Raw genomic sequence first — 23,317 nt, forward strand, 5'->3', positions numbered from 1 at the left:
TTTCTTCACTCTAGATGCGTGCATCCAGCCTTTCTCCGTTGTCCAAATGGCCATGTCTGTTGTCAGGAGCACAAGAAAAGGACCTTCCCAGTGAGGAGAGAGCGACATCTCTTTCCACACTTTGACAAACACTTTGTCACCCAGTTAGATTTTGTGAATAGCGAACCCCAGAGGAGCACTCTGGGCCACTATTCCCTGTTTTCGGAGTTCCTGTAAATTCCTGTTGATTGCAACCAGATATGGTTGAATCTGACCATCCTCAAACCTGGGGTGTCCCACCGGCATTCCATGTCTATATGGCATTCCATATAGCATTTCGAACAATGAGAGCCCCGTCTCTGAGTGAGGCATGGTTCGGATATTAAGCAGTGCCAAAGCCAGGCACTTCAGCCAGGACATCTCTGTTTCTAAAATCAATTTAGATAACTGTGCCTTCAAGGTCTGATTCATTCTTTCCACTTGTCCTGAACTCTGGGGGTGTCACGGAGTGTGGTACTCCCATCGGATGCCCAGTGCATCAGCCATTTGCTTAATAACCTTTGATGTGAAATGTGTTCCTTGATCTGAATCAATGCAGTTCACTACCCCATAACGGGGTACAATTTCCTCTAACAATTTTCTGGCCACGGTCTGGGCTGTTGCCCATGAGCTGGGAAAGGCTTCTACCCAGTTGTCCATGTTTAGAGCAAATTTGGGGAAGAATCCCCCAAAGGAGCTCCGGTGGGAAAGGCAGATCCAATCGGCCCCTCCCCCCAACTGGTCCGGAAGGAAAAAATACCTCCTTGGAGAAAGGTGGAAAAAACCTGTTTATTAAACAATAAAACCAAAACAATATCAAACAATGAGACCCCTTGCCACTCTAAAAGGGATGACGAACTGAGAAAAACCCCGTCCCCAGGTTGCAGCTCACTCAGTCTCTGATCAGTCCCTCCGGTGCTGGAATTGTCGCAGGCCAGGCCCGGCCCGGTGGGCCAGAGATGCGAGCTGCCGGTGCTCCCCTGGGTGTTCAGTCCAGAGCAGGTTTCAAGAGGTCCAAAGAAAAGGAAAAAAACAGTCCAGGGAACTTCTTTGTCTCAGCTAGCTAACACTAACTAAAAAGCCAAAGAAGAGCTCTGTCCCGCTGTCTGTCCGCAGACAACAACAGTCCAGGAGAAGGAATGTGGGGGAGTGAGAGCAGTGTCTGGAGGAAAAAAAACCTGCACTTCTCTCCCCCCTTTACTCTCTGCAATAAGTCTTAAAGGTGCAAAACTTACTATTCAGCATAAACAGAACATGACGATTGGGAATAAAAGCATCATACAGCCAACCCAGAACATCAGTGCGTCAATTTGTCCACAATCACCAGTACAAATTTGAACCTTCCCACTTTTGGCAATTCCGTGAAATCAACTTGTGTTCTTTCGACTCTGCAGGGCAGTCTGTTTGGCCCTTGATTTGTTTACCTTTTGACAAATCAAACACCCTTGTACCTCTTGTCTCGCCTATTCATAAATTCCCTTGCACCTGAAAAGTTTCAGAAATTGCTCTGCCAGGGCTTGTGCCCCTCAATGCATTTTCTGGTGCAATTTCTGCAAAATCCTTCTGGTAAAACCTCTGAAAACTAATTCCCTCCCATCAGGTAACCTCCACTTACCTTTCTTCAATTTTCCTCCGATCTTTTCATAACATTTGATCTCTTTTTGGGAGAGCTGAGGAGGACCGTCAGGGGTTTCTTCCCTTTTGATCTCCGGGGTACTTACCATCATCAACACCGTGGTTTTGGCCTCCTGGTGTGCCAACTTTTTCCCCCTGGTCCAGAACTGAATACCTGTCTGGTGTCCCTTCACATGGACCACCGCAATTTCCTCCGGCCCCCTTAGAGCTTCTAAAATTTGCCGGATTAACTCCCCATGCATCAGTCCCTTTCTTCTTGTGTTGATCAATCCTCTTTCCTCCCAAATTTTCCCAAACATGTGAACCACCCCAAAGGCATACATTGAATCTGTGAAAATCGTTCCCTTTTTCCCTTTCAGTCCCTTCAATGCTCTCAGAACTGCGTACAGTCCGCATGCTTGCGCTGACCAGCTCGCATTCAGGGGGCCTGCCTCAATCACCTTTCCCGTTCTCCCATCCACGACTGCGTATCCTGATTTCCTTTTCCCTTCAATCACTCTGCTTGACCCGCCCACAAACCACTTCTCTCCTTCATCCAATTCCTCTTCTTCCAAATCCTCCCTGATCTTGGTCTGCAACTCGACCACCTCCACGCTGTCATGAACCAACTCCTCTGCAGCTTCCCCAAAGAGAAACTGCGCAGGGTTCTGCGCAGTCTTAGTTCTCAATTCCAAGTCCTGCGAGTGAATCAAAATGGCTTCATATTTTAGCAACCTTGCATCAGTGAACCATTTTTTCGCTTTCTGCTGTAGTATGCCCTGCACATTGTGCGGTGCGAATACTACCAGAGGCGCCCCAAAGGTTACCTTCTTTGCCTCCTCCACTAGCAAAGCCACGGCCACAGTTGCCTGCAGGCACGTGGGCCAACCCCTGACGACCGGCTCCAAAAGCCAGGACAAGTAATCCACAGGTTTCCTGACCCCCACCCAGTCCTGCGTCAACACCCTGTGTGCCGTAAGATTGCTGGCGTCTACAAACAACTGAAAGGGTTTTCTCACGTCAGGGAGACTCAGCACTGGTGCTGCCGTGAGTGCCTCCTTGACTCCCCTGAATTCTTCTTCATCCTTCTGTGTCCATTTGATCCGGTCTGTGGTGAGTTTCTCATATAGAAATTTCACCTTTTCACTGTAACTCTCAATCCACTGCTGACAGTATCCCAACAACCCCAAAAGCTGTCTGACCTCCCTCTTTGTCTGCGGGGGTGGCAAGGCAATAATCCCTGCCACCCTTTCCAGATCCAGTTTCTTTTTGCTCTTGGTTAACCAATGTCCCAAGTACCTGACCTCGGGCTCTGTAAACTGCAATTTTGACTTTGAAACCTTCAACCCCCTTTCCCCCAAGAAATTAAAAAGTTCAATTGTGCTTGTCCTTACCGCTTCCTCCCTTTGACCAGTGACCAACAAATCATCTATGTACTGTAGAAGCTTTGTTCCTTCTGTTGGTACAAAATGACTTAAAACCTGTTCAAGTGCCTGTCCAAATAAGTTTGGAGAGTCCATGAAGCCCTAAGGCAACGAAGTCCACCTGAGCTTCTGTCTTCCCACTGAAACGCGAAATAATCACGACTGTCCTCAGTGAGAGGGCGGGTCCAGAAAGCATCTTTTAAGTCAATTACACTGTACCAAGTGTCCTCAGGAGAAATATTATTCAACAATGTGTAAGGATTAGAAACTGTGGGGAACAGTCTTAGTTCTCTGGTTCACCGTCCGCAAGTCCTGCACCAGCCTAAAGCTGCCGTCGGCTTTTCTCACCGCCAAAATTGGGGTGTTGTACCTTGACATGCAAGGCTCCAGTGTACCTTTCTTTATTAATTCATCAGTCACTGGTTTCAAGCCCCTCCTCCCTTCCATGGAGAGGGGATATTGTTTGACCCTTATCAGGTCATGTGGTCTTTCAATTTCAACCTGAATTTGTTCTATGTCCAGCCTCCCAACTTCCCCTGGAACATACCACACCCTCGGGTCTGTCTTTTCCTCGTCTGAAACAGTGAGGCTATAGAGCCTCACCTTGAGCCGGGATCTTTCCACTGCTAACCCAATTCCCAGAGCAATCATCATGTCCCGCCCCAGCAAATTGAAGTCCGCGTCCTTTACCAACAATATATTTCCGTTGTGCTTTCTGTTTCCCGTGTCTATTTCTACATTTTTTATGATTGGAACCTCAAAAGGATCCCCTTTTGCCCCAGTTACCATCATGGAGTCATTGCTCAGAGAGCATCCCTTTGGTAACTGTAGCACTGTTGTCCATTCTGCCCCTGAATCTACCAAAAACCACATTTCTTCTTTGTGGGGTCCCACTCTTAGTTTTATCAAGGGCTCCCTAAATGTTCCGGAACCCAGACTGAAAAGCCTCTGACACCCCTAATCCTCCTGAAACATTGCCTGGTCCTTGGTTTGTTGGGACAATTCCGTCCGATATGCCCCTTCTGTTTGCAGTAAAAGCACTCAAAATCCCATTTCTGTTCGCCCAAGCCCTTCCCCTGGGACGGACTCAGTTTCTTCGCCGGTGCCTTTTTCGCCATGTCTTTCCCCTGCTCCTGCTTCTGTGCCTCCCTTACTGCCGCCACCAGAACCCTGGCTTGAATCTTCTGTTTTTCCTCATCCCATCTTATGTACACTTTCTGGGCTTCCCGCAGCAGTTCCTGCAACCCCTGCTCTTGCCACCCATCTATTTTCTCTAGCTTTTTCCGAATATCTTCTCAAGACTTCGCCACAAACTGCATTTTCAACAACACCATTCCCACCGGGGAATCAGGGTCTGTTCCTGAGTACATTCTCAGACCTTCCCAGAGCCTTTCTAATCTCCAATCACTCTGTGGGGGTTTCATCTTTCCCCTGACATTCTCTGAGTACCTTGCTCATGTTCTGCCCCTTTGGTACCGCCTCCCGGATCCCTTGAATGACCATATTTCTTAAATTTATCATTTTCTGCCTCCCCTCGTCTGTCTGGGCTTCCCAAGACGGCTTCTGGTTTAGCCACCTCTCATCGCCACTTCCCCTCCCCCCCCTCCCCCCCCCTCCTCCACCCCCCCCTCCTCCCCCCCGTTAGGGTTCCTCATTTGTTTGACGCCTCTCCTGATGGGCCGGGGAAGGGCTGCCTCCAGGGACGGCCACCCGCCCCCTCCCTGGTTCTGGGAAGTGCCTGCGGCAGCGACTGCCCACGTGGGAATGGAGTCGCCGTTTGTTCATGTGGAAGGGAGGGTGCCCCAGCCCGCTCTGGTGGGGGGGGGGGGGGGGGTGGCGGTGTCGTGCCCTGATCCAGCAGGGAGCGCCACCCCGGGGGACAGTGCAGGCACCGGCCGTGCCTGAGGCGGTCCAGGCTGTGGTGGAAGAGCCAGGTAAGGAGGTGAGTGACTGCCCAGAGGTTTTCCCTTCTCCTCCCCCCCCCGCCACTCATCTGAGGGCTCGCACGGGACACAAACCCGCTCCAGCGCACCCCCATACCTCGGCACTCTCAACTTCCTCCCAATCCTGTGGGCAGCGATCAAAGCAAGTGATCACACCAGGACTCGCAAGCCCCAACAAGCGCTGAGAATCGGCCACATCACGTATTTTCCGATTTCTCTCCCTCCCCATTTTTCCATGCAAAAATGGACCATTTTTTCTTTGGGCTTCCCCACCCTGCTCGGGCTTTCATCCCGATGTTCTAGCATTCATCGCAGTGGACTATCTCTTGGGATTTCTGGTAGAATTTTCCCTGGGACCCTGGGGAGGTTTTTCCTGGGTTTTTCTCTGGAATCTGCTCTTTTCCAACCCCATTTTCTCAAGGATTGTTACGATTTTTCTTACCTTTCTCCTTTCACCGGGACGTCCGTTGCGGGTCCCATTTCTCTTTCCGATGTCGGATTTTCTGGCTTGTGAAAAGTTGCCAGCCTGAGCCAGTCGAACAGCGAACCGCTGTGCTGACTTTTTAGGCTGATTTTTACCTGTTTCTTCCGTTTTCAGAAGGCAGACAAGTTCCTGGAATTTTCCAGGCTCGTCTCTCACCCCCTCCTGATCCCAACCATGACTGGTTTTCCCCCTAGACTCCCCCCGAGCCTCGGGTCTCATGTGTGTCCGGCAAAGCCTTCCGCTTCCCCTGTGACCAAGTCACGTCTCACAGACGTGTCCGGTCACACTTCACTCAACCACATGATGCTCACGGTTCCTTTTCCCGTGTGGATTTCTTCGTGCGTGTCAATTTTCCGAGTGAAAAAAAACCTCAGGTCTCGGAGATCTCTCTGGATCGTTCCGAGTTTCCTGAGAATTGGGCCCATTTTATGCCCCTTGGCTGTGGCTCTGATTGCAGTTCTTTGTGAATTTGATTGGTTTTTCAGGCTCCCAATTCTGCTTGGGCCGCCGAAATCAGCGGGGCACCTCCCGGGTGGGAAGGGGGTCCTAAACCCCAATATCAAATCACGTTGGGGTCACCAAATTGTTAAAAATTATCAAATCGAGAGCCAAATTTATAAGAAAATTTAGCAATTATTTATTAGATTTTCAGCAAAACAGAGGTTCGATCAGAAAAAAAAACCACCACAGCCTCGGGCAGCGTCAAACCCGGGATCGGCACTGGGTGAACCGGGATCTGACCTCCAAAGTGTCAGTCTCCCCCTCAGTTCACCCCGACTGCTTCATGCAGCGAGCTTATATACAGTTTATTCTGCCTGAGGCAGAGATGCCTGAATGTTCCTTTGTGTCCCTTCACATGCAGAACTGGGGCCATACATGTACAGGGATAGACAAAAGTGATTCCAGGTGTCTAGATGTTTGTCAGAACACTTGGGAAGAGTCCGCATTCACATGTAGCAAGGTGGCGCCTCGGTGCTTGAGTGTAGTAGATGCAGTCTTCAAGGTGCGAGATCACTCCTACATTCCAGGGAAGTCATTGATCATTGCCCAGGAAGGTCCCATTCATACATTAACAGACTTGATATTATCTGAATGTTGTCCAGGAACTAACTGAATATAAATAAGACTCCTGCTCCCGGCTGGGGTGGTCAAAAGACATAGCTTGGATTTTACAATATTTTATACATAAACAGCATGAATTATCTCTACCATATACTACAACTTGGACAAAGAGGCAGATGCCTCCTCAGCAAGTTAGCTGACGACACAAAACTGGGAGGAGTGGCCAATACCCCAAAGGGCTGTGCAGCCCTTCAGAAGGACCTCAACAGGTTGGAGAGACAGGCAGAAAAGAACTCTGTCTGAAATTCAACAAATGCAAGTACAGAGTCCTATACCTGGGGGGAATAACCTCATGCAACAATACAGGCTATGAGATGGCCAGCTGGAAAGCAGCTCTGTGGAGAAAGACCTGGGGGTCCTGATGGACAATAAGCAGTCCATGAGTCAGCCGTGTGCCCTTGTGGCCAAGAAGGCCAATAGTATCCTGGTGTTCATTAGGAAGAGCATTGCCAGCAGCTTTAGGGAGGTGATTTTGCCCCTCTACTCAGCCCTGGTGAGGCACATCTAGAGTTCTGTGTCCAGTTCTGGGCTCCTCAGTACAAGATAGACATCTCTTTTCCATGTTGAAAAAACTCAATTCTGTCAGCCTTTCCTCATAGGAAAAGTGCTGCATCCCTCTAATCAACTTGGTGGCCTTCCTCTGGATCCACTCCAATGGGTCAATGCCCTTACTGTGCTGGGGACTCCTGAGCTGGATGCAGCACTCCAGGTGGAGTCTCACCAGAATGGAGTAGAAGACGGGCAGAATCACCTCCCTTGCCCTGCTGGCCACACTGCTTTGGATGCAACCCAGGATACAATTGGCTTTCTGAGCTGCAAGTGCACATTGCTATCTCATGTCCAGCATCTCCTCCACCAGCATCCCCAAGTCCTTCTCAGCAGGGCTGCTTTTGATTTGTTCATCCCCAGCCTGTATTGATACTGGGGATTGCTCTGACCCAGGTGGAGTACCTTGCCCTTTAGTTTGACCAGCAGGTCCCTACTCAGCCATGCTGGTCTCTTGCCTTCCATGCTCAATTTCTTGCTCCTGGGGATTGCTGGCGCTTGTGCTCTATGGAAAACATGCTTAAAATCTGCCAGCTCTGTTCTACTCCCTTGACTCTGAGGGCAGTCTCCTAGGGGATCCTATTGACTACCTCCTTGAAGAGCTGGAAGTTTGTTTTCCTTTAAGTTCAGGGGCCTGACTTCACACCTAACCTGACCCATATCCCTCAGGACTGCAAACTCCACCAGTGCACAGTCACTGCAGCCCAGGTTCCCTCCAATCTTAATATCCCCAATTAGCTCACTTGCATTGATGATAAATGCATCCACTATCACATCCCCTCTGGTAGGACTGTCAATTACCTGGATCAGAAAGTTATCCTCTGCAAGAGCCATAATGAGGGATGCGGGACTCCTGGCGGCTCTTCAAAATGCAGTTTATTACATCCAAGACGTTACAGCAGTCCAAGATCATGGGCAACAGAGCCTGTGCCTACAGCTGTCAGCTCCAGCTGCAGGCAAGCCTGGACACCCTTTAATTTTGGCTACAATGCATTATATACTTTTCTTTGCTGAGCATCTTAATACATAAGAACCAATCTAAACCTTAACTTTTATCTGTAGTCTATGTGGTAGATAGGGAAAAGGCGCTGCGGAAGATCACGCGATGTCACGGAAAGCCAGGACCCTTTGTTCCTCTAAGATAAAAGATTACCCTAGGAATGTGGCCTCACTAACAGTAGTGCCAGTAACTTTCCATTCCTTACCCAGTACTTTTCCATTCGTTACTAACCATAGATAAGAAGGACAAACCCCCTTTTGATGTAGAGGACCCCTTAGACTATAAGACCCCACGAGAAGAAGTAATAGACGCCTTTTGACCGTCCATCACATTGATGTCTGCGTGTGTCATTGGCCCGAGCAGCCCTGGAGAGTGGGCCGCCGTGCTGATCCTCAGAACCAGGTCGCCTGCCTTGCTCCAGAAGGCAACAAGCCTATCATAACTACTATAATTACCACATTCATGTTACTATTCTCCAATCACTAAAAGTTAGTACATTACAGTTTAAGCTAGAACAGTTTTCTTGCAGTGGAAAATTCTGAGACCTTTTTTCTACTTGCAACATTGGCAGTCCTGTTTGCCTGTGGTATCTTTCTGCTTGGTAAAAATATCTTCTTGTTTGAGGTGGGTTTATCCTTTGCTCTAAGTCATAAAAACTCCCTTCTAACTAACATACCCTTTGCCTTCTTAGTTATCCAGTAAGACTGGCTCAGCAATTATTTTCTTCTATATCAAAACTTGCTTCCATGTCTATTCCTTCTTCAGATTCTACATTCAAAAATCTTTATGATGAGCATATGTATCTGTGAGACTTTCTTGTCATTCATACTTCCCAACAATCCTCCATGCATTCCAGGAATCATTTGGATTGTCTACAGCTCACCATGCTACTTTTACAGCAGATGTCAGGGTGGCTGAAGTCCACCAGCAGGAAAAGAGCCTGTGAGCATGCCTCCTGTAGCTGGAACAAGAAGGCTTCATCAGCAGGTTCCCCTTGATTGGGCAGCCTGTAGTAAACACCAACCACAAGGTGCCCTTTGTTTCCTTGGTTTCTTATTTTGACCCACAGGCTTTCAACCCACAACTCTTCGCACTCGATCTACCTCTCGATGTAGAGGGCAATCCATGTGCCTCTCCTTCCTCTCTTGTCTCTTCTGAACAGCCTGTAGCTATAAATAGTCACACTCCAGTCATGGGATTCATCCCACCAAGTTTCAGTAATGGCAACAAGGTCATAACTTTCTAGCAACATAGTGGCTTCCAACTCCTCCTGTTTGTTGCCCATGCTGTATGCATTGGTGTAAAAGCACCTCAGTTGGGGCGTCAGCCATGTTGCCTTCCTAGAGGAACACCCTTTTATTTCTGTGAGATATTTCCCTGGTGTTTCCCTGTTGACTTCTGTTACCTCAGGAGTCCCTGGCTCATCTCTGTAAGACTTCAAGTGTACTTCAATGTGACCAGTACATTTCAGAGTTACCAGCAGAGGGCCCTCACTAGCACCCTGTTCCTCAAACCTTTGCTTCTCATCCCACAGCTTGCCAGGGACAAGCCTCATATTTTCCCACTCCCCTATCACATCTAGTTTAAAGCCCTGCCAATAACCCCCACTAGTTTCTGGGCAAAGACTCTCCTCCCTCACTAAGAATGGTGAATCCCATCTGATGCCAGCATGCCCAGTGCTGTGTAGGCCATTCCATTGTCAAAAACCCCAAAATCTTGGTAGTGACACCAGCTGCAGAGCCATGTATTAATAGACAGCCCATCTGTTTCTTCCACCGTTGCTGCCTTCAACTGGAAGTATATAGAGAAATATACATTGTGCCCCAGGTTCCCTTACCAACCATCCCAAGGCCCTGAAATCCTTTTTGATTGCCCTCAGACTATGTGCTGCCACTTCATCCCCCTCTTCATGGAAGATCACTAATGGGTAGTAGATACAATATTATATTATGTCCTTCAGGGGTGTGTATTAGGACCAGTGACATTAATGACCTAGACAGAGTGCACCCTCAGCAAATTTGCAGATGACATCAAGTTATGTGGTGTGGTTGACATACCTGAAGGACAGGATGCCATCCAGAGGGATCTGGACAAGCTCAAGAAGTGGCCCATGGAATTCTCATGAGGTTTAACAAGATCAATTGCAAGATGCTGCACCTGGGTCAGAGCAACCCCCAGTATCAATACAAGCTGGGGGATGAACAAATAAAAAGCAGCCCTGCTGAGAAGGACTTGAGGATGCTGGTGGAGGAGATGCTGGACATGAGCTGGCAATATGCGCTTGTTGCCAAGAAAGCCAATTGTATCCTGGGTTGCATCCAAAGCAGTGTGGCCAGCAGGGCAAGGGAGGTGATTCTGCCCATCTTCTACTCCATTCTGGTAAGACTTCACCTGGAGTGCTGCATCCAGCTCTGGAGTCCCCAGCGCAGTAAGGGCATTGACCCATTGGAGTGGATCCAGAGGAAGGCCACCAAGTTGATTAGAGGGATGCAGCACTTTTCCTATGAGGAAAGGCTGAGAGAACTGAGTTTGTTCAGACTGAAAAGAAGACTTTGGCATGACCTAATTATGGCCTTCCAGTACCTGAAGGGAGCCTACAAGTAAGATGGAGACAGACTTTTAACAAGAGCTTTTAGTGACAGGACAAGGGGGAATGGTTTCAAACTAAAAGAGAATAGGTATAGATTTGATATAAAGAATTTTTTTTTTTACTTTGATGATGGTAAGGCATTGGAACTGGTTGCCCAGAGAAGTTGTGGATGCCCCATCCCTGGAAATGTTCAAGGCCAGGTTGGATAGAGCTCTAAGCAACCTGGTGTAGTACAAGGTGTCCCTATTCTTGGTAGGGGGACTTGTAACTAGAGGATCTTTAAGGTCCCTTCCAACTCAGGCCATTCTATTGATTCTATAAAAGCTCAAATACATAAAAGATGGAGCTTCCCTCCACAGACAGAATCTGTGTAGCATGCCATGAGAGAAACACATCTGAAGTCCATCTGTTTCTGCATGATCACAGGGTTCCCACCAACTGAAAGGACATATGATTTGCTCTTTTTATTTTGTCTTAGTAAAATGGCTATTTCATTAATCCATTTGTTGTTGGGCCTTTCCTATTGAGATACAGAAAGAACACACGAATATGTACATGAACTGACCTTTTAAAAATCACTTTTAGTCATATTAGACCTGCAGTGCAGTACAGTATGTGAGATGCTTTCACAGCCGGATGCTGCTTGAATTTAAAAATATGTTTTCCATAGTAAAACTCAAACTCATTAAATCATTTATCTGTCTTTTCTGTATTCCATTCACTTGCAACAATCTGGCTGCTAACATCTTGTTTCTGCCTGAATTCCACCAATATTCAGTCCAGCCACCTTTTTTCTTAATTTAATATTTTCTAGCTAAATGGGAATCTGATTTCCTAAAATAAATATTCCAGATGGCCCTACAATTATAAAAAGCTGGCTTCATATACTGAAACTATATAACCAAATTTAAAATAAAGCTTTCTTGTACTATTTAAGTGTTCCTAGACTTTGTAGATCACAAGATCAGGTAATAGAAATACAAAACTAATAGAATTATCACTGAATTCCTAATTATTCTCCATTTCTCTTGAGACTGTTTTAGAGAGTTTGCAAATGAATCAATAAACTTGCTTATGACACTGATAGAATGTAAGTTCAAATATATGCAAATATAAATTTGATAAGAACAAAGGTAATGGGCACATGTATACACTTATCTATATAAAGCAGCCCAGAACTAAATGCTATGAACTTTATTTCAAAATAATTACACCAGGGTACAAACAAAGATAAGATTAGGAATGTATTCAAAGCAGACTGTCAACTGACTTGCTAATAGGAAAAGCATTAGCATTGAGAAGAAATATTTAAAACCATGTTTTGTAATGTTTAGAATATGTACTGTGACATCGCCTTTCTTGAATAGTACATGCTTCTACACCTGTAATTGTGACAGTAACTATAATTCATGTGCGGAAAAAATAGGTTGTAGAAAACCAACATCAAAGCAGTGACTGATCAAGGATCAAAAATAAGTATCATTGACTGATTACTTATCAAAACTTTCATACATCTCTCCAAAACATCCACTAATGTTAAATCTTACCCTAGTGAAATGCCAGGACTGATCCCATATGTCTGTTTCTCATCTTCTTTTTTAATAATAAAACAAGTCTTTTAATAAATAACAATACCCTCCAGCTTGCAATATGATTGGAATTATCAGTCTTCATATTTGTAAAAAAGGACTGAAACAACTACAAATGTTTTTACAGTAGAAAACAAGTCTTTAACTTGCCCAGTGTTTTTAGACACACACCAAGTTGAATATTATTACATAACAAGACATGCTCTATTACCATCAGCAGAACAAGTTATTAAGTAGTCAGTACTGCCACACTATGCGGTGACAGTACATATTACAGACAAATACGTGTCGCAGACATTTCTTCACAGAAATCCTTTCTTTCGGATTTCTGTGTCTTCTGGAGGCCAGAGGCCTCGGAAGACAAGGTAAACAATTATTATCAGCTGCTGTGGAATGTAATGGGACGCACCTTGATTGGCTCATTTTCTTTGTTTATAATTAAGGGCCAATCACAAAGTGTAAGCCAGGGACTCAGTCCTTGGACACAACTTTGTTGTAGATTCTTTGTATCGATTCCTAGCCTAGCCTAGCTGCTCTGCAAACCTCTCTCTTATTCTATTAGTATAGTAATAATGTATTATATATAATATCTTAATAAATAAGCCTTCTGATTCAAGAAACAAGATTCACCGTCTCTCTCTCACCAGCTGCGACCCACTCAGGCGCAATAAAATCTGGTGACCCGACGTGTCAGAGCAGAAATTAATTTGATAAGACCAGAGGAGCAAAATTGCTGCACTGGGTAAAATCCTGTATGTGTAGCATTTGATGGTTGCTTTGAAGTGACCACAAAAGTGGATTCAAGCCAGGAACTGAAGAACTGAAGATCCTGATTTGGACAGAGTTCACAGCCAAGGCTGACCACAACAGAACCTTCTTCTGGAAAACCATCAGGAAAGATGATGGAAAAGAGCAGCAGACCTGTGGAGCTGGCCAGAGCAAGCTGGACATTTGAAAAAGGTACTGTGGGCTTTTCTATCCCTGATGAACCAGCCCTTCGTAGCTTGTGGCTGTTCGTATGGCAGACACATGCCTTGCCAGAAGAGATTCAATTCTCCCCTTCAGAGGAGAAATGTTATTGCCCTCTGGAAACACTGGTGTAGGGAAGATGGTTTCCTTTTGTCAGAAACAGATATCTATAGGTTCTTTAGATGGGCAAAGCTTTTTGGGTTCTTTACTGATGTCCTGTACGCTTTAGATGTTTTTGTCTGGGAGTGCATGGACTCGATTATCCAGTGCGTCTACAGTCAGGGACGCGTGTTGCCTTCTACCTACCCAGCATTTATAAAGCTTTTCCCAGTTTTGAGACGCAGAGCAGCTCTTTTCCAATGGATCTCTAACTGTTATGGACAAGCTCCGTTTCCACCGCCTTTGGCAGAAGACGCAGTGGGGGAGGACATTCTGCTTCCCACCCCCCCTGCTTCGCGGCGAGGGGGGCTGAAACTTCGCAGGGTGAAGAAGTTTTTTTTACTCTTTCTCCAGAGCATGCTCAGATGGAGTTTTCTCCTCCCCCCCCTTCTCCCCCGCCGGGGGGATGGGAGTGGCCGCTCAAGCCACAGCCGGCCTCTCAGACTCCGCCTTCAGACATGGGGGCGGCACCGGTCTCTGAGGCTTCCTCCACGCCCCTGCCAGAGCCGTCACTCCAGGAGATCCCGTCTCCGCCTCTCCAAGCTGTCCTGCCCGCGGTTTCACCGGCCTCCTCACCCCCGCAAGAGCCTGTGTCGGAGAAGGCAGAAGAGACAGCACTTCCGGCGATTGACCTGTTGCTAAGCAACAGCGATGCTCCGCCGCTTCTCCCGGCTCCGCCGCTTCTCCCGGCTCCGCTGCGCCTCCGCAGCGGACCCCGGAGTCAGCGGCGGGGGACGGCGCCGGCCCCATGCCGTGCCTGCCGCCGCTTTCAGGGTCGGGGGATGCGGCAGCGGCGTGTTCCTGCGCGTCCCCGCCGCCTCAAGCCGAGACAGTCCCAGAGTCAGCGGCAGAAAACGGCGCTGAACTCGCGGGACCCTCGGAGCAGCCCGCGTCTGATCTTACGATCAGCGTGATTCCCTCCCCAGTTCCGGCTTCCCCCTCCACTGCTTCCACCGGACGTCCCAGCATCTTTGCCGTTGTCAGAGACTGCCATGGCACCGGCGGCTTGTTCAAGCTCAGGCCGTCCCGGGCCGGCTGCCCCAGCAGCCGCCCTGGCGGGGGGTCTCTCCTTCAGTGGAGCGGGGGCTGCCCGCCAGCTGACTCTTGCGGCAGTCCAGCTGCCAATTTTTAAGATCAGCGGTGGTTTGGGGGGTGGTGTTTCGGTTGCTGTCCCATGGAGGCTGTCATCTCTGCCACCTCTCTTGTACCCTAGTAGCAAGGGGCAGGTGGGTTCTGCCGAGAGCCCTGCCTTTGGTCCCCAGCCCGGTGGGGGTGGTGCCGTGTTGCTGTGGGAAACAAACATTCCCAGACCCGAGATGAAGATTCTCGGGGCAGCTTCTATTTCCTCACTGCAGGCATGCCTCAGTGGTATTGGGGAAAGGAAGCGTCTCACCACCCGGTTTGGCTTGGGCCGTTGGGCTCAGGAAGTTCCTGGGCTGGCCCCACTGCGTGGCCTCCTGATGTTTTTGGGGACTCTGGTTTCTCCTACCGGTCCTGGTCCCCCTTTGTGAGCCAGTTTTGGGGTTCCTGGTCCAGCATGGGCCAGGGCCCTCAGGGCCTTTCCTTCTCTGGCACTGCTCTGCTGCTGCTCTTTTGCTTTTCGATCAAAAAAAAAAAAAAAAATTTAAAAATTAAATAAAAAAGATTGAAAATCGCGGGCAGCAGCTCTGAAGCGCTGAAGCACTGAAGGGCCAGAAAAGGACATTCTAAAAATTGTTCAAATTGTTTTAAATTGTTTTAAATTGTTTAAAATTGTGTTATGCTGTTTCAGGACAAAAAGGACTCTCAGATGTCCAAAAGAAACAACTTCAGCTGATGGACTGTTCCTGAAACTCAGCTGCATGGATTTGAATTTTCCTTGCATTGTTTCTTGCAATTTTCTTATATTGTAGGATTGTTTTAGTGATTTATTAGTCTTCTATATTTTATAGGTGAAGAAGTTTCCTGTTCATTCCACATCAGCATTTTTCTTTTAATTTATACAATTTAGAAAGGTGAGATGTCGCAGACATTTCTTCACAGAAATCCTTTCTTTTGGATTTCTATGTCTTCTGGAGGCCAGAGGCCTCGGAAGACAAGGTAAACAATTATTATCAGCTGCTGTGGAATGTAATGGGATGCACCTTGATTGGCTCATTTTCTTTGTTTATAATTAAGGGCCAATCACAAAGTGTAAGCCAGGGACTCAGTCCTTGGACACAACTTTGTTGTAGATTCTTTCTATTGATTCCTAGCCTAGCCTAGCTGCTCTGCAAACCTCTCTCTTATTCTATTAGTATAGCAATAATGTATTATATATAATATCTTAATAAATAAGCCTTCTGATTCAAGAAACAAGATTCACCGTCTCTCTCTCACCAGCTGTGACCCACTCAGGCGCAGTAATAAATATGTATTTAGTAATCAAACTTAACTAAAGCTAGAGTCGCACAAGAAAAAATTCTGTACATCACTGGCAAAAGCTTAAGACATTTAAATTTAACTTTTCTACCAAATTAGCTTCTCAAAGTGACATTGCTTTGGTATGTAATTCTTACTAGTTCCATTTTAAAAATGTATATCATCAAGAGTGTAATAAAGTGTTTACTGCTCAGATGACAACACACAAATTTGGTGAGAAAAATCCCCAATTTTAATTTACGACTAAATTTAAATGAGACTCATCTACCCTTAAGCGAAGTCACATATCACTTTAATTTCCCTAATAAGCAAGATAATTTCTTCTACTTCCAGTTCAAAAAGAAAAGGCTACACTACAAAACAGTTTTACAGTAATATTCAAGCAGTAGCTAAATTTGTTAACAACAGTAGAAAAAATTTTGTACAAAAGTTTTACTCAGCTGTTTTTCCTTTTATAGTATGCCACTTTTCTTGCAAATTATTTCAAGTTCATAAACGACAGTATATTGCAGAAGATAATAGGACTTCAATTAAATAGGTGATCATTAAATCAAATAAAGAATGATCGAAAAAGACTAGCAATACTCTTACTATCCAAAGGAACATATTACTTACTGAATTTTCCAGAAAGTATATCTTCAGAAGGTTGAACAATGGCTAAGATTTACAATGTTAAATTGCTTAAGCTTAAAATCAGAATTTTAATTGCATTTCATATTTACTTAAAGACATGGAAATTACCTTTTACAGCATAAAAAGGTTTTCCTCCTCACAAAAGCACACCCCTTTAAGTCTAAGAAGAAAAGAGTCTATGCAGACATATTAGAAGGGAATAAAAAGGCAGTTACTAGCAAAGAAGTCTTCGCTATTGTCATCTGGCATGACTTCTACTGGCTTTGGGCCACTGGCGTTTGTGCTGTGGTCTTTTGTAGGAATACTTGCTGGCTCTGCAGATGAAGGACTTGACTGTTAAGAAAAAAGGGAAATAGCAGAGAACTAGTTGTCACATATCAATATATAAGTGTTGCAGTAAACATTCTTTCATTGCAAAGAAACAAGCAAGATGTACAGAAAGGAAGCCCAGTCAGCTATTTCCATTTCCTAGAATAAGAACGAAGAAAGTTTACAAACTAGTCAGCAGCTCTTTTTCTTTGTCATGAAAAAAAAACCAAGAAACAAACAAACCCCAAACCACTTCCTCAAGTTTCATTTACATTTAAAACTGTTACAGAAATATCTAGAATAAGCTTGATAGCATTCTGAATGTAGTTTGATTATAAAGGTCTTTTTGGAAAGGCTTATATCTAGATTTTGTGTAGTAATTTCTTCTATGCAGAAAAAAGTCTCCAAGTCCTTCTTACCAGTTTTTCAGAGATTAAGTGAACAAGTTAGCTTCATTCAAGCAATAGACAGCTCCTTGCAGCCATAGGAAATCTCAAAGTTTCATTTTTACTGTTCATAATATACATGAAATTTATATTTTGTTGGAACAAAGGTAAGTTAACAAAATTTCCTCTTATAAAACAAATGTTAACACTGAAGTTATATGGAAGAAGTATTAGCAGTTTTGCAGCTTTCCCACAGATTAACTTAGCCAAATTGCAGGTATGTTCCAGACATCTTTTATGAAAAATCCTTTCCTTAGGATTTTTCATCCTGAGAAGCTGAGAGGCCTCAGAAACAAAATGTAAACAATGATTATCTGCTGCTGTGGAATGCAACAGGTGGATTTTTGATTGGCCCATGTTGGTTGTTTCTAATTAATGGCCAATCCACAAACCTTTGTTATCATTCTTTCCTATTCTATTCTTAGCTAGCCTTCTGATGAAATCCTTTCTTCTATTCTTTTAGTATAGTTTTAATGTAATATATATAATAAAATAATAAATCAAGCCTTCTGAAACATGGAGTCAAATCCTCATCTCTTCCCTCAACCTGAGACCCCTGTGAACACCGTCACATAGGTAAAAACAAAACAGCATGTCTTCTGTCAGGGGCAAAAAGAATGAAAAAAAAAAAAAAAAAGGGGGGGGAGGAAGAGAGGAAAAGGGGAGGGGAGGGAGGGGAGGGGGGGAGGGAGGGGGGCAAGAACAGAAATTAATAATGCAAAAAGCAAGGTAGCAGCTCCAAGATTAAAACAGTTAGAAACTCTCTTAAAGCGCTATAATCTTCACATAAATTGGATTTGGACCTCACTGTAACCTGTCATACTCTCCTCTTAGTTAATCAGCAAGCAAACATATGATCAGGATTAAGTCAGCTCTGTTTTCATTTTAATAGAGCTGCCATTGCCATTTACAAACAGGTACTTTATTATAGGACTATAGCAACACTCAAATGTATAAGTTTAATTAGACCCATACCATGTCAAATCATTCTTCTCTGGACTAAGTGCCCTGTACACTTAAACAATCTCGCTTTAAGATAGGGAGAAGTTCAAACTCAGTCTTCATGGCCTCTTCCTTCCAAATTGGCTACAAATTCACAAGAGGAGGATTCTTTCCTAGGCACTCTATTTGATTAAAAGTAAAAACATGCTTTGTCTTCAAAGTGCCTCTTGAAGCAAGGAAGCTACTCTCCACTACTTAACTACTTTCTTCCAAATAAACTGACCACAGAAGCAACGCAGCACAACAGAGCTGTCAACCAAACCACTCAATATGAAGTGCATTTCTTCACTTTTTTCCCCAGCTATAGAAGTTTTCAGTAACTATTTTTAATCATTAAGATGAGGACTTTTCATTGTTAGACTGCAGATTAGGCATTAATTCTATCACATATCTTAGGAGTTTAGTCAATAAAGAAATTATTTATGTTTTATTGGTTTTTCTGAAAGTACAAAACAAGATTCCAATAATACACCCTGCACCACACACAGATGTGCATAAGTCCTATTAAAACAGTTCTTGACAACTGCAGGTGAACAAATCACATAATTTGTTATTCCTTTACAGTATTTTTCCTCAATTTTTCTGTAGCATTGCACAAATTATCTACAAAAAAAAACATCCCAACATTTTTAAACTACTTCACAGAATGCAAGTGCCTTTAAAAAACATAGTTAAGAGCCTCTTTCTTTACTTACTGATGTGACCAACAAGAGAGCAAAATAGAAATACACAGTGATCCTATCATAAGGGGCAGGAAACTCTTCAGGAAGAGGAACACAGACAATTCTCTTTTAAAATAGTTAACTATGTACAGGGGAAACAAATATTTTCCATAAGAACCTAGTTGGGGTGAAACATGGCTACACCTTAGAAAAAAGTTCCCATGATAATGAAGATATAAGCATTTTTCAGAACTAGACAGTATTTACATATACAGTTGTAATGGACTTTATTAGACTCCTAACATAGAAAGCAAGAGTGATCTATAGATGCATTCACGAGACATTTTTAGGTCTTTCAGACTCTTGATTTCTTTGAACAATTATAGGTGTGATATTTGGAGAAAGACTTTCCTGTGGTTTGGTTTTGTTTTTTGCTCTTTTTTTGACAGAAAAAAAGACTTGAGGGGAGCAACTGAGTCCACGTGGGGCTGAGGGCCCCAGAGGGCCCCTGGTGAGGCAACTCTCCCCACCAAATGACACAGGCCGAGGAGCCGCTGCTCCCAGAGGGCAACAGCTAGAGGCCGAGATGGGGTAGGAAGAGACCTCCGGTAATTGGAGAGAGCCCCCTTGGCACCGGCACCATCACACTCTACCACAGGGGTCTGGGCAATGACTGAGCCCCGCAGTAACAGACTGCACCAGGGAAGGAGGGAGGGAAGCTGCAGGACGGGCGGGCTCTCACCTCCAAAGTGGACACGGGGCTAGCAAAGACATTCTTGCCATCTTCCACCTCCTCAAATTCGGTGGGACGTACAGCCGCCAATAACAGAAACACTCTCTCCACCACCATCTTCCCCTTCAGTCTGGGTCATCAATCCCAAACTCCTGCTCTCACGTGACACCTTGACCCCTGCCTCCTCGCAACATGTGATTGAAAAAGCTATAGGAAGGGAAGGAGAGGGGGAAAGGGTAGTAGGTGTGTTTATATCGTCGCAGCTCCTTGTCTTTCCTGCTGCATTAGGGGGAGTGTTGCTGCGATTGGACTGGAATGGTTCTAGCCTCTCGCATTGCTGGGGTTGTGTGTATTCGCCTTCCTTCCTCCTCCGCGTTCTCTCCTCATAGGGCAAGATGGGAATGGTGAGCTAGGGGGAGAGGAAGAGGGGTGTGAGTGCCTGTGCCTGTGCTCGCTGAAGTCTGCCACCTCTGGAGCCTGCAGGCTCCATCGCAGGGAGGTTGCACACTGACATAACAATTTTTCGACCTTGCTAGAGGTGGGCTCTGTGGAAGCACTGGGATGGCTGTATACCTGCCTAGGCCTGACTGGGATTAATTTACCTGGTATGAGTAAACCTGTAGATGTAAATTCCTGCATTAGGTTACAGCATTACCAGTACAGCACTGCAAGCAACTTGCCCAGCTTTTGGTTTCCTTCCCCTTCAGTTATAAATACATATTATGTTGTTGGCTTTTTGCAAATATTAGGATGAATGTTATATGCATAATGTTAAAATAACTTTGCTTTTATTTCTGCTATTAACAAAAACTTAGACATAGTAGTAGTGGTAGCTGATATAGTTGTGAGTGAACTGTCTGTTTGATCAGGATAACATCCAGTGAACATGTAATGAGGACACCCACGACAGATATGCCAACTATCAGCACTCACCATCTGAAGAAAGTGTGGACCAAGGCCCAAACTTGAAGTGATAAGGAGAAGGAGCCAAAACCACAGCCAAGAAACACGCATGCTCTAAAAAGGCGGACCCAAGGAAGTGCCATGTAAAATAGTTCCTAGAAAATGTAAACTAGTTTATGGATATGCATAAGGGTCTATGAATATGCAACGGACTGATGTAATGGAAAAGGTATTTAAGGGGTATCCCCGAAGGTGAAGGTGTGCTCTTCAAGGCCGTAATCTTTGCTTTACTGTCTTTGTCTCCTATTGTCCTTTATTAAACTGTTTAAATTTTCACAGGAGAGTGGATGTGTTTTTCACACCTTCCTACAAAAGGAGACAGCTGTAGGTGCACCATGTTAGGGCATCTAGAAAAAGTGAGAAGCTAGATGTTTGCTGGTAGCTGGGATTTGAAATTGTTATTGTGAAAAAAATAGTTTAATAAGACTAGTAATTTTAGTCTAGATCCAACAAAGCTTTTTTTCCCCATAAAATGCAAAGTCTGTGTTCCAAAATATTTGTAATTTAAGAATCTCATGTCACAAAAATTTTGTAACTGCCTGTGCCAACTGAGGAGAGAGGCTAGGACACAAAGTATGGAATTATAAGGGTAATTATTTTATTCATGTGCATGAGGTATCCCATTCAAACTGGTGTCATGGTTTGACACTGGTCAAACACCAGGCACCCATTAAAGTCACTTGCTCACCCTCCCCTGCCACATCTGAACAGAGGAGAGAAAAATTTAATGAAGGTTTCATTAGTTGAGATAAGGACCAGGAGAAAAACACTACAAGGGCAAAATCAACTCAGCTTAGAGGTACAAAGTGAATTTATTACTAACAAAATCATAGGAGGATACTGAGAAGTAAAATAAGCCCTTAAAAACACCTTTTCTTCCTTCAACCCCTCCTTCCTACCCACCAACAGCACAGGGGACAAGGTGTGGGGTATTTGGTCAGTTCATGACCTGAGGTTTTCCACTTGGCTAAGCAAGAGAAGTCCTTCCCCTGTTACACTGTGGGGTCCCTTCCCACAGGAGACAGTTATCCATGAACTTATCCAACATAGTTCCAATCTCACAAGCAGCAGTCCTCCCAAAACTGCTGCAACGTGAGTCCCTCCCACAGGCAAATAGTCCTGCCAAAACTGCTACAGTGTGGTAGTGTGGGTCACTCTTCCATGGGGTGCAGTCCTCCAAGGACAGGCTACTTCAGCCTGGAAGCAAGGGCCCTCTCTCTCTCTCTCCCAGGTCTCCAATTGGCCCAGGCTTGGCCAGCAGCATGTCCATCTTCAGAGCCATCAGGGATTGGCTCTGCCAGACATGAAAGCTTCTAGCAGCTTCTCAGAGAAGCTGCCTCTGTGCCCCCACACACAAACTATAAACCCATCAATGCAAATCCAACACAGCTGGGCAGCCCAATGTGTTTTACACCAGGCTCTTTTATGTTTCAATCATCAAGGTACAATATGATTTGACCAATTACTACTTAACTCATACTGCTGTTTTGCAAAGCAAATATAATTTTATAGCATGTTGTCCTGGTTTAGGGAAAATTTGGTAGAGAATTTCCAAAGGAGGGCCCCTCCAGAAAGCAAACCCACAGGGCCCCTACCCCCAACCGGTTTGGGAAGAATTCCTCAGAGAGAAGTGGAAAGAACCTGTTTATTTAACAAGCACAGCACCCCCAGCACACAAAATTAACATTACCAGATGACACCACTCTGAAAAAAGATGACAAATTCAGAAAGTCTCTTGTGGGGGTGGCCGCTCTGTTCTCAGTCCCTCTGGTGCTGGGGCAGCTGCTGCAGCCACAAGGTGCAAACTCTTGGTGTTCCCAGGTCCCAGTCTGGAGCAGGTTCCAAATGGTCAAAAAAAGGAAAGGAGAAACACTCCAGGAAGAAATTTGGACCGTTTAGCTAAACTAGCTAATGAGCAAAAGCAAAAGCAAAAGCAAGCAGAAGCTAAGCAAGCGACAGCGAGAGCGAGCAAAGCTAAAAGCAAAAGCAGAAAAAGCAAAAGCCGCAGTCTCTGTGTTCCGCCAGGCTGATAAGAAAACCAAAACAAAACTTTCACTCTTCAGAGCCAGTCTTAAAAGTACAGAACATAATATCCAACATTAACAGAACACATGAATGGGGATACAAGCATCATAACGTCACCCTAGGACACATGTGCTGATATTGGCTGGGCTAGAGTTAATTTTCTTCACAGTAGCCAGTATTGTGCTGTGTTTTGGATTTGTGCTGAAACAGTGTTGATAATACAGGGATGTTTTTCATTGTTTCTGAGCAGGGCTTACACAGAGCAAAGGCCTTTTCTGCTTCTTGCACTGCTCTGCCAGTGAGTAGGCTGGGGATGCACAAGATGCTGAGATGGGACACAGCCAGGACAGCTGGTCCTGACTGACCAAAGAGATATTCCATATCAAACAATGTCATGCTCAGCATATAAAGCTGGGGGAAGAAGGAGGCATGGGGACATTTTGAGAAATGGCATTTTGTCTTTCCATGTAACTGTTAGCTCTGCTTTCCTGGAGATGTCTGAACACCTGCCTGACAAAAGTACCTGATAATGGCTTTGCTTGCATATGTGGCTTTTGCTTTACCTGTTATACTGTCTTTATCTCAACCCACAAGTTTTCTCACTTTTACTCTTCTGATTCTCTCCCCCATCCCATCGCAGAGGAATGAACATGCGACTGCGTGGTGCTTACTTACCAGCTCATGTT

General features: G+C 45.1%; 1 pseudogene; it reads right to left on the reverse strand.

The window, feature by feature from the left end:
• Window positions 1–19,760, reverse strand: part of LOC134431531 (sorting nexin-2-like) — a 193,108-nt pseudogene extending 173,348 nt beyond the window's left edge.
• Between the last annotated feature and the right edge of the window lie 3,557 nt (window positions 19,761–23,317).

The sequence above is a fragment of the Melospiza melodia genome, chromosome W, assembly GCF_035770615.1.
Source record: "Melospiza melodia melodia isolate bMelMel2 chromosome W, bMelMel2.pri, whole genome shotgun sequence".
In the NCBI taxonomy this organism is placed as follows: Eukaryota; Metazoa; Chordata; class Aves; order Passeriformes; family Passerellidae; genus Melospiza; species Melospiza melodia.